This window comes from Anopheles gambiae, chromosome 3 (assembly GCF_943734735.2).
Source record: "Anopheles gambiae chromosome 3, idAnoGambNW_F1_1, whole genome shotgun sequence".
NCBI classification, from domain to species: domain Eukaryota; kingdom Metazoa; phylum Arthropoda; class Insecta; order Diptera; family Culicidae; genus Anopheles; species Anopheles gambiae.
This window is the reverse complement of record NC_064602.1, coordinates 85,038,941-85,055,324: the sequence shown is the minus strand read 5'-3', so window position 1 is coordinate 85,055,324 and position 16,384 is coordinate 85,038,941. Positions and strand designations below refer to the sequence as shown.

Below are 16,384 nucleotides of genomic sequence, written 5' to 3'. Positions count from 1 at the left end.
GGAGTTGACCGGATTCGGCCAGAGTCGAAATCGACCGGACAACTCCGACTCCAGATGACCTCGACTCCGGATGACTCCGACTCCGGATGACTCTGACTCCGGAAGACTCCAGATGACTCCAGATGACGCTGAATGTCTGCAGGTATCCCCGGATGACCCCGGATGGCATCGGATGACGCTGGATGTCTCCAGGTGATCCAGGATGACTTCGGATGACTCCAGAAGACTCCGGATGACTCGAACTGCGAATCCGGTCTATTCTTTGATGTCAGAATCAGAGTCGACTCGGGATATTGTCAACTTTACCCATCACTAGTCCTCAAGCCCGCCTTGTTAGTGTTGTCCAAACGTACAGTGAGACATGAGCGTTTAGTTTATGAACTGGAAGCACTCTGGAACTTCTCATATTGTTTTTTTAATCAGTTTTTTTTCTCAAATGTTTGTATATAACTGTAATGTTAGATCAAAATTATTTGATGTAATAAATTCCACCAGACCACAATTTATAACCTAGTATGCAATTTTTTTCTTTCATCCAAAGGATTGAGCACTGGCTCTTAAAAGCGGATCAAATAATGTGCTTATTGAAATCTTATCATTCCTACAAGGCAGCGGAGTCGTTTTAACAACTTTTCATTAATCCCGTTCGACACCTTTGCAAGAATCCTTTTTAAGGCCGATTAAACGTTTCCGGCTGCAACGCTGAAGGGACACAATCCGAAAATAGCAAGACTACCACATTATTAGGCAGGAAGAATTCCATCAGCAAAACGCGTTTGCAAAAAGATCACTGGGCCCGATTGGCGGCATACCAGTGGACTCTGCGTTCTGTGGCTGGATATGGGTTGTTGTTTTTCTCCGTTGCTTTCGTTGCTTTATGCTTTATCCTAGGAAGAAAAAAGGAAGCAACCTGCCACCGTTTACGTCTTGTTCGGTACGATCGAGTCGATTTAGCTTTAGCGCGCTGCAGCAGCTTTAGCAAGCAGCCGCCCACAGTATGGTTGGGCTGAATCTTGAGGAGCGAGATAGAGTGAGGAAGAGGCGTTGTGGGTAAAGGGATGAAAGAAAAAGGTAAAATAAATGGAGTAAGTACCATCGTTGCCAGTAAAAGGCAAACGATTTTCGCTGAGTACAGAAATAATAGATTTCAATTTATTTATTTCCATCGCCCGCAACTGGCAATCGTGTGGCAGTGAACGGGCGGCTCCCGGGATGTTTTCTATCCAACCCGCTCCAACCGCGCGGGAGAGGGAGGGTTCCTCCCTCCTGTGATGGTATGCTTTGGGAAGCGTTTTCACTTGCTTTGGATTTTTTTTTTTGTACAATGCGGAAGGTTTTTCTTTTGGCTTTCTTCTTTCCCTCTGTATCTTCGATTTTAGGGTTGTGCTTTGTGCCCCGGTGCGCTTCCCTGAATGGCGCTTGTGTTATCCAGAAGCTGACTGCATTCGGCCTTCCGGAGCTTATTCGTAATCGATTTTTATCTGACTTTTCGCTGCTAAGTCTGTTTTTGAAGAGAGGCACCGGTCGCGGGAGGGGAAAAGCTGTTGTGTTAAGCAGTACGGATTGCGAGCTGCCTGTGTGGGTGCTACGTGCAATACAAAACGGAAATGAGGGGGAAAAGGAGATCGAAAAGTGAATCTGGCCAGTGGAAAATTCTTGAGGAAAACCATCCTGTCCGTCAAATGAAAAGCTGCCCAGAAAGTGAACGGGTGGAGGAAGGAGACGGGAAACCCAGCAAATTGTGCGAAAATGGCATTCCATTCGTGGATAGCATGCTGTCACTTGCAGCAAACTCTGGTTGTCGTCGATTGTGTGTGTGCGTGTGAATGCAATCGAAAAACGATCTCGCTGTCGATTGCGAGCCTTGAGCGAAGGGGATGGGTTGAAGTTTTTATATGGATGAAATCCAACCAGCGGGAGTCTCTGCATGGACATTGTAGTTAGGGTTATTTAAATCTTTAATTTGGTTGATTTTTTTCAATCCGTTTTGTTCTGAACAAATAGAAGAGGGTCAGCAGGTTAATAGATGAGCTGCTTGCAAGATTGTTTAATGAGGAAAAGCACCACTAACCTAATGAGGAGTCATTGATACGAGCACAAGATGTTGATTGATACAAGATGTTGTTGTTTACATCATTATAGAGGGTTTGCACCACTTAGGGAGCTCTAAGCAAGAATTATGTTCGGTAGGAACATTCCTGAATCTTCACATCAAATAGATATTATATAAAATAGTTATAAGTTATATTATATGATATCATCCCGAATCATCAGATCAAATAGATGATATCATATAATATAACTTTGGGGCCCTTGACGATTCTAGTCAGTTTTTTTACATAGAGTTTGACAGTTGGAGGCTGAAATCTTGTCAAGACTCGATACAAAACCACACACAAAACTAGCCGGCGATTTTTAGTCTAGATTATTTTGAGCATCAAAGCTTGAATTAAATTCGAGTATCTGCTCGAAAAAATGTCAAAACAAGGTCGTGTTTTCATTTATACCAAGGTGCATTAAAGAGATCTGGTGATGGAATCCAGAATCAAGGTGTATGTAGACCAGGTGATCTCATAGCATGTTTTTATAACCAAACTTTTTGACAGGACGGGTGAACACTTTTGCTCAAACAGGATTTCTGGTAGCTTGACGAATACACAAAACACTGTTAAAATCTTCATTCAGAAACAGAAGCGATAAAAATCAGCCTTCTAAATACATACATCTTGGGGTATGCCCACCTGTATACTATACCTACTTTGATAGCTGCTCGAAAACTGCTATACAATGCAAACAGCTGACAGGTTGAAATTTCAGCCAACGAACTTAAAGCAGAAAGGGACCCATTGTTTGTATCTATTTTGATTCTGGATGACTTGCATGATCTTTACCTGTAATCTGTCAGCTGTATTGTGTGAAAGACTACGGTAGATTAAGGGTGTAGAGTCGTCTACAGAAAGCTATGTTGTCGGAACGATTAAGCTCAACTTGCGACAGGATTATTAACATGGTGTTGTATTCTCTTCTTCTTCTTCTTCTTCTTTTTGTTCTTTGGCACAACAACCGTTGTTGGTCAAGGCCTGCCTGTACCACTAGCGGACTTGGCTTTCAGTGACTTACTGATTATACATAGCAGGATTGTCAGCCCGGGGTATGGGGGCACGATCCATTCGGGGCTTAAACCCTTAACGGGCATGTTGTTAAGTGGTACTACTTGACGACTGGGCCATCAGACCGGCCAAAATGGTGTTGTATACTTGCAGGTTTAATCGTGTTTAAGGAACTGGATCGTGTTGAATTCTGTGAACAGGATCTTTTATAGATATATTACAGTTAACTACTCGTATCACTTATTTTCTCTTACGATTTTAGTATTTATTTATTCAGGAGGAACGGTCCAAAAAGGCCGTATTGCTGATTTTAGTATGTGGACGACATTGATTATCAGAATTGGGGATAGTTTTTGAAATTAAGAACCGCAAAAATCAAAGTTGTTTGAACTATCTTAACCTATTAGGCATGCTTGGCTACGCCATTCCTGACGGAACATTTAGAGTTACTTTGCAACTTTTTATTCCTCGCTGATGTATTCTCTCTATCGAATCACATTCTTCTTGACTTGTAATATTTGTGTTAATCCTAGATCCTTATATAAAAAAAACAACATCTTTACTTCAACGTTTACTATTCAATTGAAATTACAAGCATCCTACACCCAATTATAACACAAGTGGTGCACGTAACACATTAAGTCAGTGATTTTGAGGTTACCATTGCAATTTGAGCGCAACATTCTTCTCCCGCTAGCCTCACAGACGCCGTTTTATGGCTCTATTTTGGCGTTCTTGATTCCACTCGATTGCAAATCATTTCCATCCAAGATATGGGCACGGCAAGATATGGCAGAGGGGAGAGCCACAAAATCGTCTTTTAAACTGTCCCTCCGAGCTACCTTTTGCTACTCTTTCGTGTACCTCCCCTTACTTTTCACATTCCCTTTCATCCCAAAAGCGGGACTGGGCCAGCGCTGAAACAAAACCAAAGCCAAGCGGGTTGAAATTAATCAGTGCCGGCAATAAAACTGTCAATATTAACAAATGCGGAAGGTGCGGAAATTAATCCTATAATTTGTACCTTCGCACCCGTCGTTGAACCCGAACCCGAAAACCCGGGGTTGGGTGGGCACAGGTTGAATCGGGTCGAGCATTCTTCTGGCATCTTCTGGGCGGGGTGGGGGTGGGAAAGGATGGATACAGCAGGGGTTTCTACTGATTTTTCCAACCGGTGGTGGTAACCCTTTTCTGGTAACTGTGCCCGTGGTAAGGTTGGGCGAAACAATCCTTTGGGGGGGGCCGTGCCGGATTCGTTTTACATAGGTGCCTGTGTTCGGGGCTTTCCTTCTTGGGTGGGAAATCAGGGACGTAAGGGTTGTTTTTGCGTTTCACTTCGCTTACCTGCTGCTGCTGCTATTTGTACGCACCCACAGGCAGCTAGTTTGGGTTCAATTGGATTTTCACTTTCATCGCAAATCGTTCGGCCTCGGCAAAAGCGGGTGTGCGCTGCCGAGGGAAACCCATTGTCTTACGTGCCTCTGGGACGGAAATCGTGACGCTTCGCTTTTTAATGTAGGATGTAGCCGGTTTTGGAGACCGCTTGCATGCTTGCTAGCAAAGATCCTCTCCGGTAGGTTTCGTCTAGCTTTTAGCCGCGGTCCAAGAAATGGTTCAAGCCTGCCAGGAGCAGCACCGTCCACCAGTTCTTCTGGTCGGAGACGAGAAAATGGGCGGGTTTTCCCGGGGTGAAATAATTTATACTAAATCAATTTGTCATTTTAAAACCCTCTTTTTGTGTGTCTTGCCTTTCCTGTGCGCTTTATTGGGTGGGAGGGAGAGGGCGAGCGTCCCTGGAAAGGTCCGTTACGGAAAGTGATAGTATCGGAGACACATGGACAAACAAGCGAAGAAAAAAAGCTACATGCATTGACAGCAGCAGGCCGGCGATTGGGTTAAATGTAAAAAAGAGAATCGCGCATTTGCCCTTGGAAAGATGAGACGTGTATCCCGTTTTAATATCCCTTCGCAGGGGAGCGAATGCGAGAGCGAGAGAACGGAAAGAAATTGACGAAAAAAATAAAATAAAAAAGGAATGTCATAATACACGATCGGAATATTAATCGTATCATCAACCTCATCACTTGGGTCTTTCGGTATAATGTTTTACCGTGAACGGGCTTTTTTGTTGTTGTAGCTTCCATTGTGCATTTTTCCATATTGTTTTTTTTCTTCTTTTCTCTATTCAGGAGGTTCATTGTGTGTGCGTGTTCGTTTTTTTTTTTTGATGCGGGCTCTTCATTCTCGACCATGAACGGTGTGAGCTAAGAGGAGAAAATGAGGAGCTTAACGGGCTTCCGCAAGTACATTATGAGGCTGAGGCTTAAGTTTTCCACTGGCGGCTGCTGCTGTTTACTTGGCTTTTTGCACGCACTGGAGGTTTGTGCGGGGGGGTTGGAAAATTGAGCACGTTTCATAGAGGCAACACAAACACACACACAGACACATGAAAAAGGACCAATCGTTCGCTGTCTATTGTTTTGCCTTGTCGCGTGTGTGATGATGATGGTCGCATATGGTGTGCCGTGGCCGAGAGGACTCGAAAGGCCCGCTGGTACACACACACACACACACACACACACACACACACACACACACACACACACACACACACACATTGTGCTCTGTTTGTTACGGGTTCGCAATGGGAAATTATCGTTTGAATATTTATGTCTCATTCCGGGGACATTATCGGGGAAGCGATGTTATAACGTGCAACGTGTAATATGATTACTTGTTTGACCGGTTCTTTCCTTTGTCTTTATCATGTTTGGCACTACAGCTTGGCAGTGATTTTGCTGTGCGAAATTTCATCTTATGGTTTTTTTTTTTAATCTTTTATGTTGTCATGTTTTGATTATTTCAAATTTTTGTTTAGCTCTTTCTTCTAAATTTATCTGCTTTTTACTGATACGTATTATCAGGAAGATATTATTAAAAAACATAATTGTTTTTTTTAACCTTTTTTTACAACATGCAATATTGTTACTCAAAATTTTTGTTGAGATATGATGAATTGTATTTAAAGTAGTGTTACTAATTTTTTATGTTTTCCTTTCCTTTTGGAAAATTAACCATGAACGCATTCAAATGTTTTACGTTCATTTCGTACGCATTTGGTAAAATTTAAACACTTGTATGTAGAATTCATACCTTAATTTGCTTTTGAGATGCGATGGTTTTGAGAAATTTGTTTGCGTTAAACTGTTTTATAAAAACTACTAGAAAATTTCAAAAAGATAAAAGGAATAAATCCTTTATCTTTATTCGTTTCTCGTAGGGTAAATATATCTGTTTTTTTTTTTAAAATTAAAAGAAAGGTTTAAAAGTTAAATGGTGCCATTCCGTTACATAGTACTCGAAAAATATATTATTTTGTGAAATGCGCCGACATTATTTCGATTTTTTCTAACATTTCTTAATAAAATTCGTGTGTTTGTTAACGTTATGATTGATTCCAAAATTACGGAATTGTTGTTTTAACCTTTACTTCTACGTATTCCAATTGATTTCATCGAAATCATGGGCTTTGTGCACTTTTTCGTAACCTTTCAAATTTAGTGAAAAATCACTGAATCGCACAAAATTACACTCTGCATGGCCTGAGGTGACTTTAGTCATTTGTACAGTTCGTACAATATTTTCATCATTGACATTAATATAATTGTGACGATTTAAAAACGTTCAAATTCAATATTAGGACAGTAATCGTCGCTATTGATATGAAACTGGCTACAAAACTTCTTTTCATTTAAGTTATATATTTTTTTTAATTTTATTTATTTTCATCATTATATGAACAGAAAACGATAACATAAGGAACCATTATGGGTCAAAGGTGTAGTCAGAAAAATTATGATTTTTTTTAATGGTACATAGTGTTGTGTTTTGAATAAGAAACGTATTTCAATTCCTATATGGGAAAACATTACTATATTTACCTTATCGACACTTAAAACGCATTAAACACACATCGGTATGACATTTACCCTATTAGTATCACGTGCATTCGTTAAGTATATTTTTTGACAATTCTATATTTTATATTTAATTCAATCACTCCTAACTGTTACCACTACCTGGTACCACTACCTGGAAGGTGAAAGTGCAACCGGTGCACTTTTTTTCTCCTCCCATACACACAATATTCTTCTTAAACGCTTTGAATGCCATCATCGTTTTACCTCGCTTTACCTTGCTGTGCTGGGGGAGAGGGATGGGGCTGGGGGAAGACATATCGATAAATAGTGAGACATCGATTTCCTCGGGAAAAGTCATCGAACACGTCACGTCACGGCAGGCAAAAAGAAAGCCGAGCCAGAGAACGATTCTTCCAAAAAACGAAAATGCCTTTCACTCCCCTTTCCTGTATCCATATCCCGATCCACCTTTCCTTCCACTCGAGACGGCGAACGTTCTGTTGGCATTTTCCGGAGCCTCGAATAGAAGTTATGGGAGGAAAACCCGAATGGAAACAGACACAGCCAACACTTGCTTGCCGCGTAATGATTACGCAGAGGAATCGTCTTCCTTTTCATTCCTTTACACTACCGCCGTCGTCGGCCTTTCCCTCTTTCCCGCGCAACCCACCCCTCCAACTGGCCGGGGAAAAGATGCCGAAATTTTTCCACATTCTGTTTGCAATGGAAAAATCGCTTTTTTCCCGAACTTCCCGGGTTTGCCGTTTTTTTCCCCGGCTGGTTTCTTGTACGTGCGAACGAGTGAGAAGGCCTAGAATGGTTCAGACAGCAACGGCAAGCGTAAGGAAAATACTTCCGCACGCAAACTATCAAACACATCGGCAAAGTGTGTGTGTGTGTCCTTGTATTACGAAGAAGCAAGCAAAACTGCTGCGTGCTGCCGAAGGGAAGACGCGCGTTACTTCCCGAAGACGAGGACGACGGTTCACGATTATTGCACACAGCAGAAGGTGAGATATGAGCGTGAGTGAGAGTGAGAAGAAAAACGGGTGAGAAACATTTTTCTCACCCATCGATTTGTCCCCTTCGTATGTGTGTGTGTTTGTATGGGAGAGTTGGTGAATATTTGAGCTCGTTCTCGGGCAAAACGACCCTCGTTCGCGTATCCTTTCGTTCTGTGAAGGACAGTGGGCTGCATTTAGCAGCCCGGGTTGAAGGATTGGAAGTGGATTGACTCGATCGCTGATGGTTTTAATATTTTGTGGAAATAATTTTGGCTTTATTTATATTTGAATATATTGTTTGATCATTTTGGACGTCACGTTGTTTTAAATTTGTTTTTTATTAGTTTCATAATTATCTTTTAATTGTTTTTTGTTAGTATTACTAAAAAAATACTCTACAATTGGCGTTTTCTTCCTTACTTTATTTTGCTGTTTCTCTAGTCTTCCATTAACAAAAACATTAAAAAAACAAAATTCGATGCTCGACTTTTGTAAGTTTCAGCCATCATCTCTCTCTCCCACCGTTCAAATGTCCTTCCGTTTTCCCGCAACAAATTGACATCGATAATATAAACATGACGACAATGATGAAAATAGATGATAACGGTTGTGCCGAATGAAGATACGCGGCCTGGACGAACACACAGCCAGTTGATACACCAGTTTCGGGAACGTTGCTCTTCAAACGCGCGTTCTCCAAAAAAAAAAAGAAGAAATTTTCTCCAGCTCTTCCATGCACGCCATCCATGACGGTGGAATAACGCCATCATCAGCTGGGTAGATGGGTTTTGATGTTCCTGGGTGTGTGCCGAACATTGTCACGGGTATGATTTGAATCTTTGATTACAAGAACACACACACACACGCACAATGTCAATGGGCATTTTGGTCCCTTCGCTTCTTCGCTCTAGACGCCGGCGGAGGACTACAAAAACATGTTGGGAGAGGAAAGAATGGTGAGAAAAAGTGCGCATCGAACAGAATGTACGCGGGGCGTAGAAGTGGCGCCTAGAAGCAGCACGGATTTGTCGGTATGTTTATGGGTTGGGATTAAAAAATTGATAAAGGAATTAAGCGATAATGGCGAGGTACGCAAGAGACGGTCGGCGTATCGACCCCCTGGGATACAGGTGCTCGGATCTGATCTGGCTGCTCGGGAAGATTTGCGTTTGGATCAGCTTTCGCGTTTTGCCCACGACTGCCCATTTTTTGGTGATGTCCATTTTCGGGGAAAATAAGACACCGTAGGGGATTTGCATCTTCTTAGCGAGTGGTTTTTTTTGTTTGTTTGTTGCGTCCAAGGGACGGGGGCAACCAGTGTATTTGACTACGAAGACGCAGTCAATTCCCGGGACGGAGAATAGTTATGGCTAGGATTTTGGTTATGTGTTACCTACCTTGGCTTCAAGGACAAAATTGTTGGAGCAAATTATACTGGACTACTATGTGTGTGTGTGTGTGTGTGTCTATGGACACAGAGAAATGTCCTTCGTCTTGTGTCCACCATTTTCGGTCTTGCGTTTTGTATCAAACTCCGGGGATGGTGCGTGAACACCGCGCCTCCGTTCCGCTCCCATTGTGTCCCCCAAACCATTGGTGGCGTGAAATTGATGCCATAAAGTGGAAAATTGCGCCAAACCGACGACAAACGCGAATCATCAGTCCGTCGGCGACTGTGGTTGGGGGCTGGCCTGGCAGGGTGTTGATATACCTGTAAATGGGACCGGAAGGACACCACACCTCCCCCCACCACCTACCATCATCCACAGTCATTTCCTAACCTTCAATGCTGCATTATCATTCTAGCTGGAGAACGAACCGATCGTAATCGGCGCTAATTGTTGCGCGTTTGTTGGACCGACCGGTCCGGCCAGGCCTGGGGAAGACTGGTGGTTGGTCCGGGTTGATATGCCATTCTGAGTACCATCTGCCCATGATGCTAAATTTTCGCCCCCGAAAGTGCGAAAGTGTCGCCTTCTGCTTTCTGTTTCGGTGCCGCGCGCAATTTGGAGGGAACAGCAACCACCACCAACACCAACCTACCAGAGTGTTTGTTGCTATCGGGGGTGAACGAGCCGGAGCCTCGTTATGATAATTGTTGGCATTCGTTCGCTAGTTTTGGTCGGTTTGCCATGTCCCGGTGCACCGTTGTCACAATAAGTTAAACGTTTGGGCAATTTTAGCTTTGTGCGGTAGTATTTTGTTTCATTTGTTTTTTGTTGTTGTAATATTTCGATGATGATGTTGTTTCTTGTATTTGTTCATTATGTTTAATTCTTTAAATGTAATTTTTTTCTAAAAATGTGATATAAATATTTGTCTTCTATAAACTCTTTTTGATGTTATTTATTACTTTTTCACTTATTTTCGTATTTTATATCATTGTTTAGTTGTCCTTTTTCACCAAAGTACTAGTTATGTGGTTGATTCATTTATTTTTTAGTTTAGTTTGTAAACCTGCAACTAAAATTAGAAACTCAATTTTATAACTTTTAGCCTCTTTTAAATTAGCTTTAAACGCTGGCTACGCTTTATTTATGGAATGTAAAGTTATACCTGAAACTGTTTTTTTTTAATTTATTGAATTAAAGTTTAGAAGTTTATAGTTTACACTTTTTAATATTCCAATAACTTTTTTCACTAAAAACAATATTTTTTTATGGTTTTTGTATGTAAATTGTAAATGATGTAAAATTGAAATTGTCAAAAATCTGCTCGAATATTTTGTAAAATTATCATGATTCTTATAAGAGCTAGAGTCAGAAATTGACGGCTTAGAAACAAGAATTGATGCTTAAACATTGATGCTTTAGTGCCAAAATTTGGCTGCAATGACTGCACTTTCAACTGTCTTTTGTTATAGGAAGTTTAAAAATTTGAATGAGACTGATGTTCGTGTTTTTCTGTTTTGTTTTTTACAGCTTTTACTTCTGGACGTTGGAACAAGCGAAAATTACATGTTCGGTAAGTCATAGCAAACCCCTATTCTGCCAGCTAGTCCTTCGTAAGTTTTCGCTTGCTCAAATCATAGAATAGACATGTTTAAATTCTTCAATTTCTTCCTCAAACTTGACCCTTTACTGCTGCATACGTTCTAAACATCTAACGCAGCTTCCGGCGCTCCCTTTCCCAGACACCCGGCCCGGTGCGTGATCCTTCCCGTTTGGCAGTCTCGTCGCGAACCCAAACTACCCTGACCGGTTGGACTATTTTCCCTCCAAAATATCTGGCGGTCAGGCGAAAAACTTGTTCGAAGTTTGATAAAATGATGTGGCCTTAGAAAAAATGATGTTGAGAGCCATCAAGTTTTTTTAGCACCATAATACCGTTGATAAAAAAAAAACATTACTATCAACCTTTTCACAGTGAGGGGAGCAAGCATTCTGCTAGGGACGGGCTACGTTCTTCCGTCTGTTTCTGGGTATGTGTTGCTATTTTTGCTCAACTATTTTCATCGGATCTCACTCAAAACTTGTCTCATTACCACCCAGCTGGTACTGGTCGCTTTTTGGAAAGCGAAACTAGTTCCCAGCAGAGTGGGAAATGGGGAAAAAGGGTTTATAATTTGCTTTAAATAATAACAAAAAAATAATAAAACAAACAACAGAAGAAAGGTCGAACTTCATGTGCTCCTCCAATGTCATCCTGCCCATCCTGCTTCCATCACAGTATTCTCCTTCGAGTGCGAAAAACGTCCATTTCCTTGCCCGCTGGCGGCAAGCCCGGCTCCGAGAGCGGTGGTGCTGCTGTCCGGGCGATCCTGCTGTCAAAAAGAAGCAAACACAAGCAAGAAACACGCCAATCTCCTTCCCTCCCGGTGCAGCAACGCCAGGATAATGAAGTCAGGAATGGAATTGGAAATGCTTTTTCCACGTCGTCGGCGGGTCGCGGGTCGTCGGCGGGCTTCGCGGGAGAATGTTTCGCGATGTTTGCCGAAGCAGCAGACTTCACCGACGATGGTGCGGCAATCGCGAGGACGACGACGCCGACAAGCAGTCGGAGAGAAACCTTCCCCGTTCGGCGGTGCGAACAAACCGCACTTCGAACGCCCGAAACGGTGGCTGTCGCCGCACGGAAGCAGCCGAGTCTCGTGCCCGGGGTATTTTTGCTGCTGTTGTTGCTATCCCGACCCGCTTTCCCGGCTGCTGCGTGCACGTGGTTTCATTGTATGCCCGTTTCTCGGGAAAGGGAGAATTTTTCACCCCAGGTTCTCTCTCTCTCTCTCTCTCTTGATGATGTAACTCACGAGATTGAGTTTCCTGAGCTCTGGGTAGTGTGAGGATGCCGGAAAATAGAGCTCAGGGAAAACGCTCATTACGCATTTGCAATACAAATGGAAAAACCATGATTAACTTAAAAAAAAATGTTTGTTACATTTTCTCCTTTCAGTAGATTCCAAATGCAGTAGTTTTTTCTAGCTTCGAAGCGTATTTGTCAACTTAGAACGCGTTTTATTGAACTTTATAAGCCACTCATTTATACCTCTTTTACTCTCCAAAACACCGAGAGAATCTGAGCGAGCGCAGTGAGTGCCCCCTGTTTTCTAAGGCGCTGTCGAGCTTAGAAAAAGGGGAAGGTACGTAACCCGAACACACGCACACAGCATACGTGCGCTCGGTTCCCTTTGCGTGTGTGTACCGACCGACCGATGCGGGGATGATGGTGCGTACAAAAAAAGGGCCTCCGCGCTCTGCCACCCAGCCACCCTTTCCGGCGGCCACAATGCTCTCGGCGCTCTCGGCCACACGCGCAAGCCTTCGGCACTTCGGCTTCGGCTGAATTTATCGATCGACCGCGGCCAGCAAGCACACGAATGAACTCGCTTCGCCGGTTCATCCGCGCACGAGAACCGATCCGGGTTTTGTGTGTCGTATGCATCGGGTCTGTCGGCCGCTGGCAACATTCACGCCATTCAGTTCTACGAGCGACAACGTTAACGGAAGGTCGCGCTGTTTCGCATCCCCGCAGAAATTTTTGCCGCTTATTGCTTATTAATGTAATAATAGTAACACATAAAAAAATCAAATTCTTTCCGGGTGAAATCAAACTTGTGCAGTGTACTTCTTCCGGCGTTCTTTGCTACCATCTATATACGCACGAAAACATTACTGGCCCGAAAACGTGACATCCCCCAACATTGGTTCCCAAAATTCGGTGGGGAGGACCCATCTACTTCCCACTGGTTTTGGGGCTGCGTCGCGCGGCTGAGCTCACGGTTTACGGGAAGAAATCTCGCCCAAGAAGAGGTTTCTTGTACTTCCCACGTTTTCGGTTGTTTTTTTTTTAATCTGGTGCGACAAAGTTAGCGAGTGACACACACGTTCGATCTCACAGTTTTGGGAAAGAAAGAAGAGCGCCAAAAAAGCGCGCTCGTCCGTCAGTGGAAATATCTCCAATTCAAATTTCCCGTTGAGTTTGGGATTTAGTTTTTTATTTGGTGATTTTACGGAACACCTCAGAAGAAAAGTGAAAATTTGTTACAAACGTGTCTCTGTGTGTGTGTATGGTGTGTGGTGCGGAAGTATCGTAAAACCCAAGAGAGGACCACTAAAACGGCGCGTAGACTTCTGGTGTGGTGTGTCAGCGTAAAGTTGCGTTTCGTGCGGAAGATAGCACCAGAAACCACCCGCTCAAAGGGGCAATGTGGTTTCTCCAACCCTCCAATGACGGGCAGCGGGCATGTCTATGAGTGTGTGTGTGTGTGTGTGTGTGTTTGTGTGCGTTTTATTTTATCGCTAGAAAAGTCGCCAAGACACAGTACCGGTACAAAAACTCTCACTCACACACACACACACACATTATGAGACTGCTCCCCCTTTTACATCTCGATCTTATCAGTGGGGACCACTGTCGGACCGAGTGAGCGGGGGGAAAAACAAACGTGTGTTTGCACTCTTCGTCACGAGGGGCCAAGGTGGCGGAATAGATAAAGAACGGTGTGTGACACAGCAAACTCCAAGTCTGAGCATGTTTCGCTGTTGTCGTTTTTTTACTTGGCCAGAAAACGTCCCAGTTTTTTTTTCGGCTGCGTTATGAAACGAAACGCGTCGCGTGGTACAGTGCGAAGAGAAGGGTTCGTTAGTGTGTGTGTGTGTGTGTGTGTGTGTGCGCGTGTTTTATGTGTCTAGTAACAAACGGCAAATTTTGTTGCGAGCGTTTCATAAAACAGAGCTTGGGCAAGAAAATAAATTTCTCATCACCTTTCAAAACTACCCCGCGCGAACGATTCATCTCCCTGATGCTTGTTTTTTGCTGTCTGAACAATCGTCAGCCGGTCATCATCTTCCTCATCGTTCGAGACACCGACAGTCTGCAGTGTATTGTATTGGTGAGGGCCGATGGGACCGGACTGAATCAACGCGCGCCCCCGAGACTTTGTCGTGCACGTACATTAATTGAAGCAAGGTTTGCTGCTTCGCGACTTCGGTGTTTGTCTCGTTACTTGGCATTTTGGTGAAGTAGATAGGAGGGTTTTCATCTTCCCTTTTTGGCAAAGTGCTATGGCGAAGCGTACACCGGTCAATGATGCTTCAAAATATGCGAAGGATAACATTAAATAAAGCGTGTTTTTTGTTTTGCTATACATCGAACTACATTGGTTAATAATATTAGAAACCAATGGCAATATAGCTGCCACCTATTGGATGGTTTTAAATCCAATAAGATCCAGTGATAGAGTTTGAATGATCGGAATTATCATTTTTCGGCTACAGTAGGACCATCATGGACCAGAGCCTACGTGGAAATTCTTCTTGGATTCCCAATCTTTGCAAACATTAAAATCCATACACTGTCGCCTGCTACTCGCTCCTCAGTATTCTTAATTTTCACTCCTCTTTCCCGACCCATTCTTTCTGCAGCTATCGTAATATCGTGTGAAAATTCCATCGTCTTTACGGAAGAAAATAGCAGCAAAAGTGAAAGCAAAAAATATATATGTATCGCGCGAGTGCAAGCAAAAGTGAAGCAAATCATCTTGTGTGAGTACGAGAGAAGAAAAAATCAAAGAGTTTTTAACAGAGAGAGAGAAAAAAACAACGAATACCTACAGTTGAAATTAAAAAAAAAAACAACAAATCACGTTCTCGGTGCTTGCATCGACAAAAAAAGATTCATCAATTTTTTGAGTGCGAATTTTGCCGCCCAGCAATTGCGAAAGAAACCCCTGAAAACATCCCGCGGCCCATCAACGCTGTTTGTGTGTGTGTCTGTTCATCGGTGTTTTCTTAGTCCTTCGAACCGGACACGAGCAATTTGGCAGTCGCAAAAAAACAACGCACCAGAGAGTGAGAGATTTGAAAGCAAACAAAAAAACATCCATCGATCCAGGTAAGTGTCGTAATTAAAAGTGCCCTTTTCACACTGCCATCCTGCTGACGTTGGTTGGGTGTGGGTGGTGGTAATCGCTGCCAAATGGATAGACATTTAACGGGAATGTGCAAGAATCTGCCAAAGGGAAGAACATCTCCAGGGATGTGTATGTGTATGTCGATTGTTTATTTATCTATTCGATCGATCGATCGCAATGTGTAACACCAACACCAAACGGCCACGATCTAGAGCGTGTCTACCACCGGAGGATGGTGCTGTTTTAACGCAACGAATACGGTTTTTGGGTGCTATATTATTCCATTTGAGAAATAAAACCAGTGCGCCCAGCCAGTGAGTGTGTGAGAGAAATAGCGCTGAAATTAGAAATGACCTGAAGCTTGTAAAGCTGTAAAGCAGAGTGGAGTCAAGGTTTGTTTCTTCCTCCTGCTGCTCTTCAATCTAGAGCTTCAGGGTTGTTTTTTTGGTGTGTATGCAATGCACGAACTCGAAACCACCGCTCACATGCCGGTTTGCTATCCGGCAAAAGCAGCCGTACCGCTATTTGATTCCGTTTCTGTGCGTGTATGTGTGTGTGTGTGTGTGTTGGTGGTGACACTTAGGGGTTGTGCCGGTGTGTGATAAACTCTGCGTTTCTGTTTACTTCCACGCACAGCCCCGCACAGCACACCAAACACTTTTACGATGCCCTCTTTTCCGTGGTTTAATTTCCTTCGATCGAAAAACCATCATCAGCGTGTGTGTGTGCTAGTAAGTGTACGGACGGTTGCGTTCGCCTTGTTTGACTGTGGTGGGTTTTTGTTTGTTTTTCTACGGCTTCTACGTCGCCCTTAGCTACTCAGTCTGTTTTTTTTCTTCAATGCGCTTGTTGTTAAGCCATCAGCTGGGTCAAACCCCGGTGGAAAGGAAGCGGCTTGACCACCCAAAACGTGTCTCGTATGTAGGCGCCCTCCGCTTCGGATGCGGTCGGCGTGAAGGTGTAATGGTACAGCTCGCCCAACAGCGCGCCTGTGAATGTTTT

General features: G+C 43.3%; 1 protein-coding gene across 1 annotated transcript in view; it reads left to right on the top strand.

Moving 5' to 3' along the window:
* Positions 1-12,884: 12,884 nt before the first annotated feature.
* The window catches only part of LOC1271202 (uncharacterized), a 300,952-nt gene continuing 297,452 nt past the window's right edge, over positions 12,885-16,384 (top strand). Inside the window, exons 1-2 of the mRNA XM_061656117.1 lie at positions 12,885-13,030; positions 14,895-15,363. The gene's annotated coding sequence lies outside the window, so the exon portion shown is untranslated. The remainder of the gene's footprint in view (positions 13,031-14,894; positions 15,364-16,384) is intronic.